The sequence below is a fragment of the Phyllobates terribilis genome, unplaced genomic scaffold (assembly GCF_046119375.1).
Source record: "Phyllobates terribilis strain yellow unplaced genomic scaffold, ASM4611937v1 Scaffold_36__1_contigs__length_13169755, whole genome shotgun sequence".
In the NCBI taxonomy this organism is placed as follows: domain Eukaryota; kingdom Metazoa; phylum Chordata; class Amphibia; order Anura; family Dendrobatidae; genus Phyllobates; species Phyllobates terribilis.
In genome coordinates, this window is record NW_027362796.1 from 10438420 (window position 1) to 10444869 (window position 6450).

Here is a 6450-nt window from a genome sequence, read left to right on the forward strand (position 1 = left end):
CTGCCATTACTACCGTTTGTGGTAGGGCAATCCACAGTCTGACTGACTAAAGAACCCTTTCCTGTTTGCTGGAATGGCCATTCTTCCACCTTTATTGAGTGCCCCCTAGTGCTTAGTATGGTCTCTAGAAGGAATAAATCAACTAGAAATATTTGCCTTTGTGCTCTCCATAGACTCCCGAGCATCCCCTAGGAATAAAAGTAAATTATCTGCATACAACGCCACATTCTCTTCCTTGGTCCCATATTTAAATCCATTTATCTCAGACGTTTTATTAATTACTGCCGCAAAAGGTTCAATTGCTATTGCAAATAATGAGGTAGACAGGGGAAACCCTTGTCTTCTACCTCTGTGCAAGAAAAATTGATTAGACATAGAGTCATTCGCTCTTATTTTGGCAAATGTGGCCAAATAAAGCAATTGCACCCATTTTATAAATTTGTCACCAAAGCCCATCTGCCGCAACGTAGTCCACAAATATTGTCATTCTGGTAGTGGACATGGGATTTCCAGAGATCCCATCCACTATACTGTAACATCTGAACACTGTGGGTTCGATGCTATATAAACACGCAGCGCCAAACCTGCAGCGGCTCCTAACAGTAGCCACGTACCCAAACTCAGCACAGCATGTCAATTTCTGTAGTTGGACACGCTAGTCTCCGCTGCAGATTTTAACCGATTGAAGTGTCATTATATGCGGTGGATTCACATGCACCGACAACAAAAGTGCGGCATTTTGGACGCAACAACAACATGTTGTGTCCAAAGCACTGCTGAGTGCTGATCGGAGGGACATAGTGGCTAACGAACCAGCTGTGAGATGTTAATTATGGCCAAGGACCATATCTGCCTAATGGCACCTTCCCAGGCTAAAATTAGCAGCTCACAGCAACCTCATAAATTACATGAATAGAAATGCTAATGAAGATTGGGTGAATGGGACTAGCTGACACCTAGCTCTTTTGTTTGGTCGTGTCAAGGTGTCAATCAGACCTTTTCATGACCACACTTAATTAAAGTAAAGAGTTAAAAAAACACACAGACACAGTATAAACACTTTATTTGAAATACAACAGACCCATTCTTTAATAATTTAAATGAACCAATATACTCACCCCAATTCTTATGGTAATCCAAGGGTTTAAGCAATGTCCCACCAAATAACTTTATTTAGCTCCAAAAAGCATTCATTGATGTACAAAAACGCTTCAAAAAACGCATGTAAAAACGCATCAAAAACGCATGTAAAATCTGCATGCATTTTTTCTGCCAGGGAGAGGCAAAAACGCTCAGGAAATTTCTGCTTCAAATCCGCATCATGCGCACATAGCCTATTTGAGGCCCCTGAGACACTGATGAGAGTAATGGAATGATTGCTGATTGCTTACACTGATGAGAGTAATGGAATGATTTATCTTTACCTATCTCCTGTCTGGCCTTATATATCCATAAGATCCAGCCCGCACGTGTTCCTCTGTGTAACGGGTCTGGGAGGCGGAACCTCTGAGCTACTATACAAGGGGGCGGTCCTTGTAAGGAAGCGGGTGGCGCCCAGGGAAGACGGGCAGGTAGTCACAGCAAGTGACAGGGACAGTCTCTGGGTAAACGGGCAGGTGGTCACGGCAATGACCGGGACAGTCTCTGGGTAAGCGGGCAGGAGGTCACGGCAAGTGACCAGGACAGTCTCTGGGTAAACGGGCAGGGGATCACAGCAAGTGACCGGAACAGTCACTTGACAGGCGGGTGGTCACGGCAAGTGACGGCAGAGCCTCCAGGTAGGCTAGCAGGCTGGTAGCAGGTGGACGCTCCCAGGTGAGCGAGCAAGAGTCTCTGGACAGGCAGGTGGTCATAGCACGTGACGGCGGAGCCTCCAGGTAGGCTAGCAGGCAGGTAGCAGGTGAGCGTTCCCAGGTGAGCGGGCAAGAGTCTCTGGACAGGCAGGTGGTCACAGCACGTGATGGCGGAGCCTCCAGGTAGGCTAGCAGACAGGTAGCAGGTGAGCGCTCCCAGGTGAGCGGGCAAGAGTCTCTGGACAGGCAGGTGGTCACAGCACGTGACGGCGGAGCCTCCAGGTAGGCTAGCAGACAGGTAGCAGGTGAGCGGGCAAGAGTCTCTGGACAGGCAGGTGGTCACAGCACGTGACGGCGGAGCCTCCAGGTAGGCTAGCAGACAGGTAGCAGGTGAGCGCTCCCAGGTGAGCGGGCAAGAGTCTCTGGACAGGCAGGTGGTTACAGCACGTGACGGCGGAGCCTCCAGGTAGGCTAGCAGGCAGGTAGCAGACAGGAAACTGGCAGGTAACTGGAAACAGACCTGAGGGCTGAAGCAGAGTGATGAACTGTGCTACAACATTGCTCGGGCACCTCCATTTTGGAGGAGGTGCCTTATATATGGAGAGATCCTCCGGCCATTGGCCGGGGACTCCTTAGGACGGCGCGCGGCCCCTTTAAGAGAGGGGAAGCGCGCGCGCCCTAAGCACAGTGACCGGGGAGGAGCGCGCGCTGACAGCAGAGCGGGAGGAAGACGCCGGGCACGGAGCGGAGAGGTGAGGGGAACAGCGTCCCTGCCTAGCAGGAGGCAGGGACGCCGACGCTACACTCTGCTTACTGTAACTGAAAGGAAAAATAAATTCTTGAGGTTGAACACATTACAGGAGAGATTTGTGCACCTTTAACTGACGAGTAGTGATGAGCGATGCCGTGGATGTTCGGGTTCGGCAGGTCCTGCTGAACATCTAAAAAAAACTTTGGTTTGGTGGTTTGGGTACCCGAACGGTATCTGAACCTGAACCTCATTCATATAAATGGAGATGCCCGAACATCTGTGGTTTCCCATGCTGTCATCTGCGTGACTGTGTGGGAAACATGGGCTCTGATCGGCAGTAAAATCATTACCACGGGTCAGAGAACTGCGGGCTCTGATAGCTTAGGCCCACAGCTGTGACCGTCGATAAAAAGCTTACCGCTGGTCACAGACGTCGACTGATTAGAGTTTACTACTCCCATCAGCCTATGCCTGTTGTAGGCAAGGTGTCTCGCTACAGCGAGAGAAGGGGCCGCTGATGGGAATAGGCTTCAGCCGGCACCTCTGCTCCAAGTACAGAAAGAAAAAATTAAAATAAATAAATATTGAAAGAAAAAACACAGTTATACTCACCTAATACTTAATCCCCGATGTCCTTGTCCCCTGGAAAAGAGGAAAAAAAAGACCATTCATCTGTCTCCTCCCTACCATTAATCTGTTTCCACACCCTCCATGCACACGATAACTGCACTCGATACTTGATTATTGCACTTAAACATACAGGCTGATGACCGGATCATGCAGTTTTATACGAAAATCCCTATTTATTATAATTGCCAGACCTGAAATGACAAGCACTTTCCACCTATTGTGTCCCTCCTATTCCCTTGTAGAATGTAAGCTTGCGAGCAGGGACCTCACTCCTAATGTAACTGTTTAAACTGTCTTATCTTGTATTGAATTTATTGTCTGTACATGTCCCCGCTTAATTGTAAAGTGCTGCGGAATATGTTGGTGCTATATAAATAAAAATTATTATTATTACTATTATTCAAAAAAAAAAAGCATTATAATATTCACCTTTAACGCCTAATCTTCGATGCACTGTCCCCTGTAAAAGAGAAAAATTACAAACTGCCATAATACTCACCTGTCTGTTGTAATCCACATCAGCAGTCACATCGGCCGGCCTTAGGGTATATGGCGCCCTGTGCGAAATCCCTCTTGGCGCCCCCCCCCAAAGAAAAAAAATTAAACTCATGTAGGTGAAAACAACAAGTGCATTTTTTATTAATCAAATGATCAAGTAATAACAAGCAACAAAAGTTGAACAGACGGTCATTATAAAGTATAAAGTGTTTTGAACAGGTACAATTTTTATTTCTGAAACAATCAATTTCAACCATAAAATACACATTCAAAGTGCATTGCAAAGAGTCCCAAATGAATGTGCTTAGAAAATAACTTTTCGGGCTTTTGTTCTTGCAAACTCATCGATAGTGGTGGTCATGTCCAGACTCTGAAGAATGTCATTTTCAATGGACAGGACTGCTAAAGCTGTTAGTCTGTCATCTGACATTGACGACCTCAAGTAAGTTTTTATCAGTTTTAATTTGGAAAAGCTACGTTCTCCTGAAGCCACCGTGACAGGAATTGTCAGCAAAATACGAAGTGCTACCCACAGATTGGGGAAAGTGTCAGTCAGACTATTTTTGTTTATGAAGTTTAGCACATCAAGAGGATTTATGGTATCACTAGGTAAAAGACTTTGAATGTGGTAGAATTCCTGGGCCAACTCTTCTCCGTTTACGTCAGATTCAGTTCCACTAACCAATGCAGCTTGTAGATTTAGGCAACTTCTTGTCAGGTCTTCTCTAGAAAAACTATTATTTTTTATGTTGTATAAGAATCCCCATACTCCGTTATGGTTTTCTAATTGTTTGAAGCGCTCCTCCAATGATGCTGACGCTGTGTCTACTAAAACGAAAAAAAAATCTACCTTGAATTTAGATTGCGGGTCTGTTATTGCTTCGTCCCGTCCTTCATAACTAAAACTAGCTTTCTTCACTCTGATGCGCTTTTCTGGCCTAAACACTGGCTCCAAATTCAAATTCTCAGCAATCTCCTTTGCACTCTGCAGTGCCATGTCAAATCCTTTTTCACGAAAGTTTCTAATAAATTCTAGACACTTGTGAATTAGTTCTGTCACTGTACTGAGATCAGAAGTTTGTCTTTGCATGGCTTTACTTACGATATTTATTTGAAACAATATGTCATACCAAATGATAAACGACATGATAAACTTAAAGTCCGTAATCTTCTGAGCAAGAGTCTTGGCTTCAAAAGATACATTTGGCTCAACTCTCTCTTCCTCAGATAGTGCAATTAGTGCCTCATGTATGTCTCCTAAATGATAACGAAAGGGTTTAAGGCAGTCTATTCTGCATTCCCATCTTGTAGTAGACATGGGTTTCAAAGTCAGACCTGAAATATGGTCAGTCAAGATTTTCCACCTTTTAACAGAGCCAGAAAAAAGAACATAAATACACTGGATTAAACCAAAAAGGTCCTTTGAGTCTTTACTAGATCTTGCTGCATCTCCAACCACAAGATTAAGACAATGGCATCCACATGGTACAAAGACAGCACGAGAATTTTTCTCTAAAATTTGAACTTGAACACCGTTGTGTTTTCCTGCCATATTGGCACCATTATCGTAGCCTTGACCACGACAATTAGTAATATCTAAATTTTTCTCACTCAGAAAGTCAAGAAGGGCATCGGTCAATCCCTTTCCTGTTGTGTCTACAACATTTTTGTATCCAATAAAATGTTCCTTAATTGTGTATATGCCACATACTTCATCCAAAAAGCGAATGGTAAATGACATTTGCTCCTTGTGGCTTAAATCAGGGGTGCAGTCTAGTATTATAGAGTAATATTTAGCCTGGTTGCAGCGCGTTACAATGTGGTTAATGACTTGGCTTGCCATCAGAGCAATAATTTCATTTTGAATAGTTTTACCACAATAGTGGTCTGATATTTCTTTGGAGACAACACGATGCAGGTGTTCTGACATCACTCTATCAAACTTTCCAAGTACCTGCACAAACCCCAAAAAGTTTCCATTATTGGGGGTAAAAAGACGATCAGAACTTCCTCTGAATGCCAAATTGCGTTCTGCAAGAAATTGAATAATACATACAAGCCTTTCCAACACTCCTCTCCAGTGTTGTCTTTCTCTATTCATAAGAGTTTGCATGTTGGAATCTATTGTTGTATTCGTCTTGAGCCGAACCTGAGTCTCCAACCATTTACGTTCTGCTAAAAAATGATTTGGTGAGGACTCGTGTGATTTTAATATAGATGATATATGTTGCCAGTCTTGAGATCCATCTAAAGCAAGAGATGACCTTGGTTTTCTATCAAATAATTTACAACAAAAGCAGAATACTTTGTTTGCAGATTTTGAGTAAACCAACCACTGTCTCTTGCAGTGTTGTCCATTAACCAAAACTCTCTTATAGAATTTAGCAGAAAAGTGACGGTCATTTGAATCTTTTTTAAACTCCATATCTGTTATATGAACAGGCCCAGTTTCCACAACATGATCTATAACTTTGGTAGTCAATGAAGGCCATAGAGCGGGATCAGTGTCAATCAGTATTAGATCTTGATTGCTTGGAAATTCTGGGATATCAGTTTCCTGGTGACCAGTGCCTGTGTCAGCTGCAGAATGTTCCTCTGGATTTTCAACATTTTCAGTTAAATTTTCTAAAAATTGAGGATCCTCTGCTATCTCTGATTCATCGTTTAGAGAGCCATCAGGGTTTGAAAATTGTCCTGACGTGGAAGGTTCATCCAAATCGATTTCTATTGGACCTTCTCTATGTGTCGCTACACTTTCATATTGTTCTGCAGCTGTCT

The 6450-nt window shown here is 43.7% G+C and overlaps 2 protein-coding genes across 2 annotated transcripts in view; both read right to left on the bottom strand.

The window, feature by feature from the left end:
* LOC141182832 (uncharacterized) overlaps window positions 1-6450 on the bottom strand; it is a 618372-nt gene that overhangs the window by 275536 nt on the left and 336386 nt on the right. The window lies entirely within an intron of this gene.
* Window positions 1-6450, bottom strand: part of LOC141182831 (uncharacterized) — a 168595-nt gene that overhangs the window by 39577 nt on the left and 122568 nt on the right. The window lies entirely within an intron of this gene.